This window comes from Sciurus carolinensis, chromosome 13 (assembly GCF_902686445.1).
Source record: "Sciurus carolinensis chromosome 13, mSciCar1.2, whole genome shotgun sequence".
Lineage (NCBI taxonomy): Eukaryota > Metazoa > Chordata > Mammalia > Rodentia > Sciuridae > Sciurus > Sciurus carolinensis.
The window spans coordinates 73,971,674-73,986,295 of NC_062225.1; the positions used below are offsets into that span (position 1 = coordinate 73,971,674).

At 37.4% G+C, this 14,622-nt stretch overlaps 1 protein-coding gene and 1 pseudogene across 2 annotated transcripts in view; one reads left to right on the forward strand and one right to left on the reverse strand.

Moving 5' to 3' along the window:
• The window catches only part of Selenoi (selenoprotein I), a 51,857-nt gene that overhangs the window by 31,808 nt on the left and 5,427 nt on the right, over positions 1 to 14,622 (reverse strand). The window lies entirely within an intron of this gene.
• Positions 1,463 to 2,539, forward strand: LOC124963498 (atypical chemokine receptor 3-like; annotated as a pseudogene).

Sequence of the window (14,622 nt, forward strand, 5' to 3'; positions counted from 1 at the left end):
TCACCAAAATGCCAGGCTAAAATTTTGATGGCTGCTATCCAGGAGACCAGAAAAACCGGTTTAGAACAAGACCCCAACCTGAGGGGGTTCTCCCAAGGAGACTAATGGAAGCAGCTCCCTTGCTGTCTCTTCGGGAAACTCCTTCAGGGAGGGATAAGGCATAACCTTTGTCTATATTCTCTTAATTCCTTTTCATCTCTGATGAGAGGGACCACATCAGGATGGAAGCCAAAGATGTAAAAATTCTATTTTTTGAGTTCATAATTTTGATCTGGTGTACCTAAGTTAATTTTTTATCAGACTTATTTCATCCAACTATAAGGTTTTCTTAATGCTCTGTTTCATTCAGAGGCCAGTTTACAAGAGTTAACTCTCAATCTAATAGGTTTTAAAAAATAAGCTATAAGGTCTTTGTCTATATGTTTATTTTATGTATATGTATACCAGTGTATTGTCATGCCTACATATATTTGGTACCAAAATTGACATGAGCTCATAAATTAAAATTTAAAAAAATAGATCCAAATGCTTTTGATTTATATGATTTAAAAGGTTTTTAAATTGGGTAAACAAAAATATGGCTTTCAAGTTACTAACAGTTTTGTTTCCAGGTGGTCGAAAAATAAATAAAATATTAATTTTATAAAATGTCTAATATCCATTGTTTCTAGGTTTTTCTTCAACGGGAAAGATATGACTGATAAGGTTCAATACAATTCTCTGATATCTTGGCTTTTAAAAAAATAACTGAATTAGATTTAACATATATGGGATTGATCACAGATGTGTTTGTTAGAGATATCTGATTGGTTTAAAGAGTTAAAATGCTGTTAAAGATAACATCAAGTACTGTTAACTCCTTAAATTCCACAGAGTAACATATTTAAAACATTTTTGGTGTTTTCATAAATTGGTAAATAAAAAAAGGGTTTAAATTTACTTTATGTTATCACTGAAAACATGGTTACTAAAAGTCTTAATAGGTATTATTCTATATAAAGTGTCCAAAAGTTTCAACTGTATTTAAATAGAGTTCTGTAAGTAACAAAGTATTTCATCAGATGAAAATGGAGTAATTTATTTAAATTCAGAAATTTATAAGGGTTGTTTCAGAATATAAATTTTAAAAAGGGTATCAACGGATTAAAACATTATAAGGTTTTAGATATAAAAATATATTTAATAAAAATGTTTCTAGAGGCCTCCGTGCAGGCACATGGCTGCGTGCATGCCCACTTCTCCACGGATCCTACAAACCCAAGGGAGAGCTTGAGGGGTGGCAACCCGGAGTGTCCTCCAGGCTGACAGGCTCCTGACCAGAACTTTTAGTTCCTTTCAGGAATATTCTTAGAAGAGACTATAACCCAAATCCTAAAAGTAGAAAAAATTCACCTGGAAATTATGAAAATGGATGTTGGTTAAGAAGCATCAAGTAATACAGTCATTCTCCCTCTTGCCCACCATGGATCTGAATCTCTTCGACTACATGGAGCCAGGGAACTTCTCTGACTTCAGCTGACCATGCAACAGCAGTGACTGCATCCTGGTGGACACAGTGCAGTGCCCCATCATGCCCCACAGGAGTATTCTGCTCTAAACACTTTCCTTCATCTTCGTGATTGACATGATCACCAACTCTGTGGTCATCTGGGGGAACATACAGGCCAAGACCACGGGCTACGCCACCCACTGCTACATCTTGAACCTTGCCATCCCAGACCTGTGGGTGGTCCTCACCATCCCGGTTTGGGTGGTCAGTCTGGTGCAACACAACCAGTGGCCCATGGGTGAGCTCACCTGCAAGGTCACATGCCTCATCTTCTCCATCAACCTCTTTGGTGGTATCTTCTTCCTCACCTATATGAGCATGGACCACTACCTCTTCATCACCTACTTCACCAGCACCTCCAGCCACAGGAAGAAGATGGTGTGCCGCATCCTGTGTGCCCTGATGTGGCTGCTGGCTTTCTGTGTGTCTGTGCCTGACACCTACTACCTGAAGACCATCACATCTGCTTCCAACAATGAGACCTACTGCTGGTCCTTCTACCCCAAGCACAGCATCAAGGAGTGGCTGATCAGCATGGAGCTGGTTTCTGTTGTCTTGGGTTTTGCCATCCCCTTCTCCATCATAGCTATCTTCTACCTAATGCTCACCAGAGCCATCTTGGTGTTGAGTGACCAGAAGAAGCACACTAGTCAAAAGATCATCTTCTCCTACATGATGGTCTTCCTGGTGTGCTGGCTCCCCTACCACATGGTGGTGCTGCTGGACATCTTCTCCATCCTGCACTACCTCCCCTTCACCTGCCAGCTGGAGAACGCACTCTTCACAGCACTGCATGCCACGCAGTACCTGTCGCTGGTGCACTGCTGTGTCAATCCCATGCTCTACAGCTTCATCAACCACAGCTGCCGGTACAAGCTGATGAATGCCTTTGTCTTCAAGTACTCTGCCAAAACGGGCCTCATCAAGGTCACTGACACCTCCAGAGTGTCAGAGACAGAGTGCTTGGCACTGGAGCAGAACACCACATGACTCACTCTGCAGTGGCCAGGGACAGGGAGCTTGTGAACACGGCCTGGGGCCACATGGTTTCCAGAGGAGAGCAAGGGAGCTTTGAGTCTAAATGCCCAAGTGATACGAAAAAGAGAAGGTGAGATATTGTGCATCCTCCTCTTCTTCCATGCCACTACATCTACTGTCCGGCTGTACATACTGACACTTTTGCAAAGGCAGAGTTGTGCTGTGCAGCCAGCACTGTGTGTCAAAGCCAGCTTCAGGACAGGCTTGCCTGTACAACAGAAGCTTCTGCGCTTCCTGAAATTTTTATATGGTGATTGTATTCAAGTTTTAAGACTTTATTTTCTCACTACTGGCATACCTTATAAAGGTATTTGAAAGTTAAATATATGTTAAATATCCTATGGGAAGTATAATGCTAACATACTCAGATGGTAGTACTTTTAAGGTTAGTTTGAATTCAGTTTTGACTAAGGATAACATTAATTAATTGTTAGCTGATTAAAATTATATATATAAATAAAAAGAAAAAATGTTTCTAGATAAAAAAGTCTTTATGTGATAAAATAAGGCTGTAATACATCTAAGTAAACAACAAGAGTGTCTAATTAAGTGATTAAAAAGTGTTAATTAAGGGAAAATTTTAAAAGGTTTACGTGTATATATAAGTAACACAACAGTTAAAACTATTCAAGGCTTTTTCCTAAGGTCAAATATTAATGTACTGATATAAACCAAATTTCAGTCTCTATGCTAAAATGACCAATAATTCTGAAAGCATTAATTTACTCTTAACATTGTATCTGTTAAGTTTTATTCTCTAGAACAGCTAGTCTTAAAAATTGAGGGTTTGTACAATTCTGGTTAAACAGCAACTGTTATTTTAGAGTATTGTACTATATTACAAAGTCTAAATTTTCTTTAAAAGTTAAACATGGTTAATATAAAAACATCAATGCAATTATGATTTTTTATATACTAAAAGTGTTCATATCTTCCAGGTATACAAGTCTTTAAAAGGTTTAAAAGAACATTTTATCAAGCTGGTGTTCTCCAACCTAAAGTTGTAATGGTAATTTTAAACTTATCAGAATAAGAAATTTTATTGGGGATTTATTTATATCATTTAGTGTTCTGTAACTGGACCTGAACCTTATGTTACCTTCTACACTGGGATAAAAATGTAAATGTATTTCTAAAAGATAATGAGAGCCTGATCTGTTTAAAAGTTAATATCATGAAACAGGAAAAACATTTTGCCACTTTACTAAACAAAAGGAAAGTTAAAAGCTCTCTAAGCTTTCTTTGATTCATGTTTTAGGTGTAATATCATACTGTGTTAACTAACATTCATATAGACTTAGGAAAAATAATATATGTAAACTCTATAAAATATTAAAAAAAAAAGATAAAGATCTGCTTCAGAACTAGACTGCTTTACCTAAGATTTATGAAGAGCCCCACCTTACCTGAGATAAGGCTCTGCTTCCTACCTTACTACATGTTACAATGGCTCCAAAATAAGTCAGACTTCAGCTCTAAAGATTGATTTGTTATAAAATTACTGTGATCTCAAACAGGGAATATAATATATAGCTCAGCCAAAATTTAAGATAGCTATTACACAACTAAATATGTTTTTACTATTGTTAATTCCATTTTGTATTTTCCTTGTAACTCTGTAACTGTTGACTGATTAATGTTTTACAGAGGTACTGCTTCAAGAACAATCTAAATTAATTTGAGATAATAAGCCATCACCTATAGGACAGATAATATAGACCCCAGTTTAATAAAAGTTGGTAAATAACTATAAAATCATAGACATTAAAGTTAAAACCCAATACTCTTACTGTATGACTGGTGAAACTGACTTGCTGGATGTTTAAGATCAAAACCTAAAGATTGAGATTAAAATAAAGGGGTCAAGAAAATCAATATTTGACTCTTGCCCTCAGAGTCAGTCTAAACCCAGAGAACAAGAGAACTTCTCTAAGGAGCTTTGCAACTCTGGGCCACACAACTTCCCATCAGGGAGACTGATGAGACCACTAAGGATGAGAAGCCAATCAGTGCACCTGCTGCAGAGGAGAGTCCTTGGGAAAGGGAGACATCCCTAATGCTTCCAAAGGAAGCCACCTCATCAAGGAGACCCTACCAGGTGAATGGCACTAAAGAAATTAAGAAGCTGCTCTCAAGTTCCCCAAGAGTGACCCCTGTGTGAACTCAGCTGACTCTTAACAGCAGATAAGAACAAGGTCAATTTGACCAGCTTGATCTTAAACACCTAGCAAAAACAGTTAGAACTAAAACACAGTCATTCCTGGACATTTTAAAAACAAAACAAGAGTTACAACTGTACACTTGTATTAGCCCAAAAATAAGTAAAACTAGAGGTAACAAAAAAGATTCTTGGGCTGGGGAGATAGCTCAGTTGGTAAAGTGCTTGCCTTGCAAGCACAAGGCCCTGGGTTCAATCCCCAGAACCGCAAAAAAAAAAAAAAAAAAAAAAAAAAAAAAAAAAAAGATTCTTAGACAAAAATGCCTGATAATTATCAAAAGAAGCTGCCAGAGTTATAAGTTTTTAGTCAGTTTAAGGCCTACAGATCTTTCTAACCTCCGATACAGGTAAACTTAATCAATGTTTGCTAGTATGAGTCTCTAACCCTAAGTAACAAAAATAAAGGGATTTCTACTAAACAAAGAGATCATGCCAATAAAAGACGTTTTACAAAAATCAGATGACAGTAAGTAACTTAACTAAATGTTCTGTTTACATTCCTGATAACTCCGACAGTGTTACGATTTACAATTAAGGCCTTACCCTCTCCAACCTTGTTAGACTTTGTTAGGCCTTTTCATGTAAACAATGTCTCAGCTCTTCCACCTCCTGGTAAGAGATTATTAATTCCTATCAGCTTCATGATCATCATTGACAAGTTCCAGATGCTATTTATTTTGTACTCATGGTTTTGTTTTTCTTTCATAGAACAAGACTTTTACCCCTAGAAAGGAATTTTTTACTGCTTGCCCCACGCCACATTTCTCCCTCTCAGCTCGAAGCAGCAAGAGTGGTCATCGCCCTTTTTCCTTACAGCAGTAAAAAGTCCCTAAAATTAGAGGGGTAATAATAAATTTTTTTTAAAAAGACAGTCAATATAGATAGGTAAATTGGGTTAAATCACAAAAATAAGGGCCAGTTTGGGTCCAGAAAGTTGGAGGCAATGACCTCTGAGAGATTAAAATGTTAATGCTTCCAGAGCCCTTCCTCCACCCTTACCAAGAACCTGCTCCCGTTCTAACCTGTTGTTAAGTCTCTCCAACAGGTTCAACTTATGAGAGAAACAGCCCCAAGAGACCACTGATTTCCAACACACATTTCAGTCAGAAGATTATGTCTACATCAAATTGTTCCAGAAAGGACTAACATCCAGCTAAAATGGAAGGGACCTTACTCACAACATGGACTCATCACATCTGAGTCAAGACAACAGAAAAATGAACAGCCCTCAGAGACCCCAACCACCATCTAAAGATAAGACTGAAAAAATGTTAAACATGTTTTTTTCTCTTGCTTGAACTATGTCAGGAATAACTCCATGCTTAGCCTTCAACTTTTTGAGATTACCAAATGGGGTAAATTCTGTGTTACTGTTCACATCATTCCCCAGGTGTACTATTATGACAAAGAGGAAAGGAAAAAACATATGGGACTAATATCTAATTGAGTGGCCCCTGTCTTAGTTCCCTCCTAGTAGAAATAGCCAGCTACAGTTACAGGGACCACAACACTTATTACAGGAAACAAAAATTTCAAAACCTTAAGTAGACAAATAGATCTACTTTTAATCAGGCCATGCATGATAAACTGTTTAACTAAATATGTTAGAGATAGAATCCAGTCTGTTAAGCTAATGGTGTTGCACACTCACTGCAATCACCTATACATTACTAATAAATCAATAATTTGATTATGTACATAAAACCTGTGGGGAATGTGATGGGCTGACAGATCTGAGTCCATGAGAATGTTACAGGCCAGACTCTAAGGGAAATGACTAAACAGACTCCATTTTGCTCTGAGACTCCATGTTATGTAGGAAATAAGCTTCTCCCATGGGAACACCCCACCTCTGTGCCCATCATCAATTACTTGGTGTGACATGTTTAATAATATACAATGGCAACTCCTATGTAGTAAGAATTGCTCTCTTTTGATTTCTATTACTCCTAAACGATGCACCATGTGAACAGTGATTGTGTAAATGTTAGAAACCATGCTTTAGTTTGTACCTAGGTAAGGGTCATTTTGACCCACTTCCCCCTCTGTCGATGATCTCATGATGTTAATGTGTAATTTTGAATCATAGCAACAGACACTTATGATTAATGTGATTTTTGGTATAAGAACCCCTACAACCCTGTGATTGGGGTTGTTCTCCCAATAGCCATTTTTTGGGGCACTGTGTGAGACAGTCAGCCGGCCGGCTTAATAAAGACTCTCAAATTTGGACTTCTCAGTGGTGATCGGTCTGTTCTTAAGTTGCACCCCATAACACCTAGAACATGATAGATCATCAATGAAATTTAGTGTCCATTCCCACACTTACCCTCAAAAGGAACCACACCTTATTTATCTAAATTTCCTTCAGGACCCATAGCCCAGTGGCTTGCAAATTAAACATGGTCAATACATTTTACTGAATAGGAATGAATAAAGATCTCTTTGATGTATGTGTAGTACTGGTTTTGAGAAGAAAATCAGAAGGAAATTGGCTCTAATGAAAAGGAAAATGATGAAATTGCCTCCTTGGGCCTAAAAGTATTTCCATTACTTAAGTACTGTATTTAAGTCCCTCCTGTGTACTAGGAAGAAGACTGAACTGACATGTCTCTAAGTTCACGTGCTAAGTTCAGAGCTTTGGGCAAATTATGAATCAGACTAAGGCTATCATCTCAAGTAATGCTCTATCTATAATCTGATTTCCTGAGATGTGTTTCAGAATAGGGCCCTAATGTCTTCCAGATGACCAATTTTATCTGCTCCCTCATTTTGTTATTATAAAATAGGGAAGGTAAATATCCCTATTTTACAGATACAGAGCTTATAAAATTCAGAGGTTAATGTAGCCTATAAACAGGAAGGTCTAAGCTGTAAGTCCTTTCTGTGTCCAATGAAGATCAAGTCAACTCAGAACACTTCTACAAAACTCATCACTTTGTTTTAAATCAGACTACCCTATCCTCGCTTGAGTATAACCATGAAGTACCTCGGTCCAATGTTCTTCCAAAACATATTTTTTTCTCTTCCAATTTGTGCTAGACACATCCTAAGGAGAACCTCAGTAAGACACAGGCTTGTATAATCAATCCCCTCGATGGTTCATTCTATTTTCTTGAAGGTGGAACCTGTGCTTCTAACCAATAAAGAACGTAGAAAAGGTGAAGGATGTCATTGCCTTGACTAGGACACATCATATGGCAAAGGAGGCAAAACATCACTTCCATGATTATATTCCATTACTCAATACTCTATCTTAGCAGTCTGGAAAGAAGGTGTCCCACCAACTTTCAACAAGCAAACAGCAATGATGTGAACTTACGACAGAGGATCCTGACCTCTGAATACAGCCTGGTGGGAATCTGAGCAGAACAGTCAGCTAATCAATGCCCAGACTCATGACCCACGGAACTGAGGTAATAAACGTGTGTTACTTTATAACACCAAGTCTGTGGGAATTTGTTACTCAGCAATAGAAAACTAATATGTGCAAAGTATATAGGATCAGGTGAGCTGTGTTCATAAAACCAATGAGGAAGAGTACAAGGAGGAATAAACTATCTGTGGTTAATAAAGACATTTAAAAATAAAAGTAATAAACATTTCTGAAAGCACTACATCATCTTTTCTAACAAGAGATACCTTTCTTTGTTTAACATGATTATGACTCCATCATTTTATTCATACAGACTAGATTTTTTTTTTTTTTTTTAGTGGAGCATGCGGTGAGAGGGAAGTGCTAGGGACAGAACCCAGGTCTCCCTGCACATGAAGCATGTACTCTACCTGAGCTATATCCCCAACTCCCCTCCCGTAATGAGGTATCCTCAGGCTCAAAATCAAGATTACCTGATGTCTGAGAGCTAACACAGAAACATCATAATAATGTAACTTTTTATTCTTTTACATTGATTTCTTGATTTTATTAATTGCTCTTCAGAATACAATATAATTGACTATTTCTTTGACAAGGTGGTTTTCAAAATATAGTAGCCTAACTGGATGCAAATTGTTGGCCCATCCAGATATGTCTACAGAATAAGAAACGGGGGGAAAGGGACCAAGCAATCTGTCTTTTGGCAAGCCCCCCAGGCAATTTTGATATAAGACCACTCCTCTAGTGAAAAGAAGCACAAAATTAACTCAACTCCTGACCTGAAGAATAAGCCACCAACAAACAGTTCAGTGGTCAACATTTAAATCTCCTCATGGTGATTTCAAATCTGCACTTCAAGCAAGAGGTAAATAAAGAACAATAAAATTCAGCAAGAATTCATTAAATGTCTACTAAATGCAGGGAGACATTGTGCTACAATCTATTAACTACAAACCTAAACTTAAAGTGCAAAGAGGGTGTATATTAATTCCAAGACAAAAAGTTTCTTACAGTACTTTTTATCAATACAAGTAGCTCCTAAGAGCTACACCCACAGAGAACATGACTCAGTGAGTTATAAGTATTCACTTATTTCAGTGAATTCTGTCATTTATACCTGCTAATAAGTCAGAGAGGAGGTATAAGATTAGTTAGAGCAAGGAGAAAATACAAGTCGTGGTAACAAATAGGTTCACCTGCTGGTCTTAAGTAAGCTCCAGCAGGAGATGAGAAGAAAAGGAGGGGTAATGTAGTGAAGGAACTTGAACTTACTTATTCTGGATATCAAACACATGGTAAATGCTGCATATCCTTTTGTAGTATTGGAGAAAAATTATTTATTCTGCCTGTTGTACTACTCTACATGATAAAAAGAGGAAGAACTCAGAAGATAAAGACTGTTCACAGAACCCAAGCCACTCATTAGTCTTTTCATTTGCCCTTTAATTTGCAATCCTTTACTTCCTTAACACACTTTCTCTTGGTATCACCACCTGGGATGTGTGTATGTGTGTGTGTTATGTGCTACCTAATATTAATAAACAGGGAAACACAAATGTCAAATTTTATTTTTTATTTACTTAACACTAATATGGTATTATGTACCAGGCACTTCGCAAATATTAACTCATTCAGTTTTTATAATTATCCTATGAAATAGATACTATCCCTTATCACAGATAAGGAAAGCTAGTTAGAAAGATTAGGTCACCTGCTAAAGATCACACAGCTAGCATATGAGTTCTTTTAACTATTAGTCCCAAAACTAATTATTTAATAAAAAGACTTTTATCTCAATTAGAGCTAATCATAAATGAAATGTTAGTATAGCAGTTTTCCCTTTTTCACAGTCTCACTTTCCATGGTTTTAGTAAACTATGGTCAATAAATATTAAATGGAAAAAAATTCATAAAAATTCTTCCTAGACAGGATGTGAATGATCCCTCTGTCCAGCATATTCTGTATATACTACCCATTAGTCACTTACTAGCTGTCTTTGTTTTCAAATCAACTGTCGATTCGATGTTCACATCAAATACATTAAAGTAAACCTTACACAGTAGCCTAAAACTACATTAAAATGCTATGACATTCATCTCACATCATTACAAGAAGTACGGTGATTACATTACAAGGCGTTTAAGATGGGTATGGTATGAGATACTGTAAGAAAGAGCACATTTGCATAATTTTATTACAGTATATTATCATAATTCTTCCATTTTATTATTATTGTCCTGCTGTGCTTGATTTATAAATTAAACTTTATCACAGGTTTGTATGCAGGTACAGGAAAAAACATACTGTATCTAATATTCAATACCACGAGGTTTCAGATGTTCAGAGGTTCAGATGAAGGTCTTGGAATATATCCCCTACGGATAAGGGGGACCACTACCTTCAACTAATGCATGACTAGTAAATACAAGTCTACCTGTATCTACTAATAATTTTAAAACTGGGGAAAGAGTATATAAAATCAGGGTTTTTTTTTCCTCACTGTACATTTTCCCCATTGGCAAATATTAGACACATTCAATTAAGCATGTCACTAAAGGTCTTTATTTGCATGTTTATATATTCTTTTTTGTTTTCATTTTAATTTATTCTGTGCAGTTTAAAATGAAAGTTGGAACATCATGCAAACCGCAGAAGCATATTTATATACCTTAAACAAAACAGTCAGTACCTACAGGGCAGAATTACATTTCATTCTTAGTTTCAAGAGGCAGTACAGCATGAAGAACATCGAATTCAGATCCCAACTGCCTGGGGTCAAATCTCAGCTCCACTATTCGTCAGCTGTGAGACCTTGAACAAATTACTTAAATCCTGTGTGTCAGTGAAACGGGTAAAATAATAGTCCCAGTTGTGAACATTAAGTGAAATATATGTAAGGCACTTCACTCAATGCATGGTATATAGTATATGGTATATAAATGTCTGCTATCATTGTGATGATTTGGTATTTATGGTGATGTTGCTCTGCAACTGCAGATTTTTCCTTCACTGAGTGCAGAAACTCAGTCTGTCTCCCACATATCTACCACTTCTTTTTGCTTCTAATATACGATGACCTTTGGGTCTCTGTGCCTGGGTTCCCACAGTTCTCTTTGCACCATTTTTCCCCACATATCCCTTATGCAGCAGGAAAACTATTATTCAGCAAAGTCTGTAAAATTTTATCATTACAGCAGTTAGAGAAACAAGTCATCATTGGTGAACTGATATTTCAGAAGGTAAGAAAGATCCACTCAAGACGTTTCCACCACAAAGCACCTGAAGATGTAGTAATCTTCTCCCTGCCACTGAATCTCTCTCTTTCACTCTGCCTAACTTTCCCACCCATCCTTGTTTTGCTCCTTCAGAAAGACTCCTTCATCTCTGCCAATTGCAGAAAACAATTCTTTGTATGAGATTTGTAAATCTTTACCTAAGACCACCAGAATATTTTTCAAGCCTTATTAATGTACTTACAGAGAAGAATTAAGGTAATCAAGGTATAACTAAAGACAAGTTATGCTTGAATTAACTGTTAACATCAAGGTAATGTCATAATTAACACCGTATTGTGGCCAGCTTGCAGTCATAATAAATGACAATCAAAAGATCAAGAATTTCTCATACTAGTTCTACTGTGGCTTAAGAGGAAAAGTGTTGTAATCTTTAAGAGTTACAAAATTTTTCCCTAGAAGACAACTCATCCACGAATGATAGTTCTTTAGAACAAAAAGTTACATCATTTGAATTCCAAGTCCACAAACCACACCTTCATGTGGCTCCATCCAATCAACAGAAGTTTAGCCAAGATTACTATAAAAATATTTATCTATCTATTTTTTGGCACTACAGATAGAACTCAGGGATGCTTTACCACTGAGCCACATCCCCAACCCTTCTTATTTTTTATTTTGAGACAGGGTATCGCTAAGTTGCTGAAGCTGGTCTTGAACTTGCAATCCTTCTGCCTCCCAAAGGACTGAGATTACAGGCGTGCACCACTACTCCTGGCTTGTAAAAATCATTTAAAAAAAAAAAAAGCATTATAGCATAGCTCTTCACAAAACCCTATCTCAATAACTGCCACCTCAATCCACCCAGTCATCACAAATCATGAGTCATTTCAGACTCCTTACCTTTTGTGTGCCCCCCCAACCACCTCCAGCTTGTTAATCATCACATCTGTCAATCTTAAATCAAGGATCAGAAGGATCAAGCAGGTAAATTGAACAAAGCAGACCTGCATGAAACACCTGGACTAGGAGAGAAACAGCAAACTAGAGAGAAATTTCCATTTAAAAAAAAAATTAAGCACAAGCATTATTCAGCTTCAGCTGATAGAGGAAGAGGAAGTTCAGGGACAGTGTTGTCCAATATTCTGACATTCAAGAGCATCTAGAAATCCGAACTTTTATGGGGAAGATGTTAGCTTTTGTAACAAAGTAAGGGTCAAATTAAAGAACCTGGTAGACAAATTCAGTGTGTGGGTTTAACAGTTTTGACTTCTACCTTTAGAATCCCTACTTTCTCCTTCCTATCCCCACTGCCTTGATTCAGGACTTCAACATTTCTTACATAGTTTTAATGCAAGAGCATCCTAAAGGTCTGCAGATCACTCCTACCTCCTCCACCAACTACAAGCTACCAGAGTGCTCCCAAATGCAAATCTGATCCTATTTAAAAGTCTTCAGTGCCATAGCACTATGGTAAGAACCACCTGAGATATGTAACATTCAAATAAGAGTTAAATCTCCCAAAGAAGGTCTATGAATTTGCTAAACACTCCACCAAATGATTTTGATGCCAATAGTCCTTGGACCACAGAAACATTGATCCACAGGGTAAAAGTCAGATCAAAATCATTCGCTTCTAAAAAGCAGGCCCAAATCTCCACAATATTGGCTTAGGAAATGACTTCCTTAGCAAGTCTCCTAACGCACAAGAAGTAAAATCAAGAATCAACAAATAGCCTGACTGGTGGCCCACACTTGTAATCCTAGCAGCTTGGAAGGCTGAGGCAGGAGGATCGAGAGTTCAAAGTCAGCCTCAGCAAAAAAGCAAGGCGCTAAGCAACTCAGTGAGACCCTGTCTCTAATTAAAATACAAAATAGGGCTGGGGATGTGAGTGGTTGAGTGCCCCTGAGTTCAATCCATGGGTACCCTCTCCCCACCAAAAAAAGAATCAATAAATGGGCTAGGCACTGTGGTGCACTCCTGTAATCCCAGCAGCTGGGGAGGCTGAGGCACAAGGATCCCAAGTTCAAAGCCAGCCTCAGCAACTTAACAAGCCCTGAGCAACTCAGCAAGACCCTGTCTCTAAATAACATACAAAAAAGGCTGGGGAATGTGGCTCAGTGATTAAGACCCCCCTGGGTTCAATCCCTGGAACAAAAAAAAAAAAAAAAATCAATAAATGGGATGGAATCAAACTAAAAAAGTTCTTCACAGCTGGGCTGGGACTGCAGCTAAGTAACAGAGCACTTGCCTAACATGTCTGAGGCACTGGGTTCGATCCTCAGCACCATATAAAAATAAATAGTAAAGATTTAAAAAAATCAATACTGTTCAAAAAAAGGTTCTTTACAGGACTGGAAACAATAATGTGAAGAGAGAGTCTACAGAATGGGAGAAAATCTTTACCACACATACCTCGGATAGAGCATAAATCTCCATGATACACAAAGAACTCAAAAACTTAACACCAAAAAAACAAATAACCCTTGATCTGGGGTTGTAACTCAGTGGTAGAGCGCTTGCCTAGCATGTGTGAGGCACTGGGTTCAATTCTCAGCACCACATATAAATAAATAAAATAAATTAAAAAGGTCCACTGACAACCAAAAAAATAATAATAATCAATAAATGGGATAAGGAACTGAACAGACACTTCAAAGAAAAAGAAATACAACTGATCAACAAATACATGAAAATATGTTAAACATCTTAACAAATGGTGCTGGGAATACTGGAAATCCGTATGCAGTAAAATGAAATTAAACCCCTTATCTCTCACCCTGTACAAAACTCAACTCAAAACGGATCAAGGATCTAGGAATTAGACCTGAGACCCTTCACCAAATAGAAGAAAAAGTAGGCCCGAATCTTCATCACGTTGGCTTAGGACCAGACTTCCTTAACAAGACCCCCACTGCGCAAGAAATAAAAGCAAGAATCAATAAATGGGATAGATTCAAACTAAAAAGTTTTTTTTCAGCACAGGAAACAATCAATAATATGAAAAGAGAGCCTACAGACTGGGAGAAAATCTTTTCTACACACACTTCAGAGAGAGCACTCATCTCCAAAGTTTATAAAGAACTTAAAAAACTTTACACCCAAAATACAAAGAACCCAATTAATAAATGGGCTAAGGAAACGGGCAGACACTTCACAGAAGATATACAGGTGATCAACAAATCTATGAAAAAGTGCTCATCATC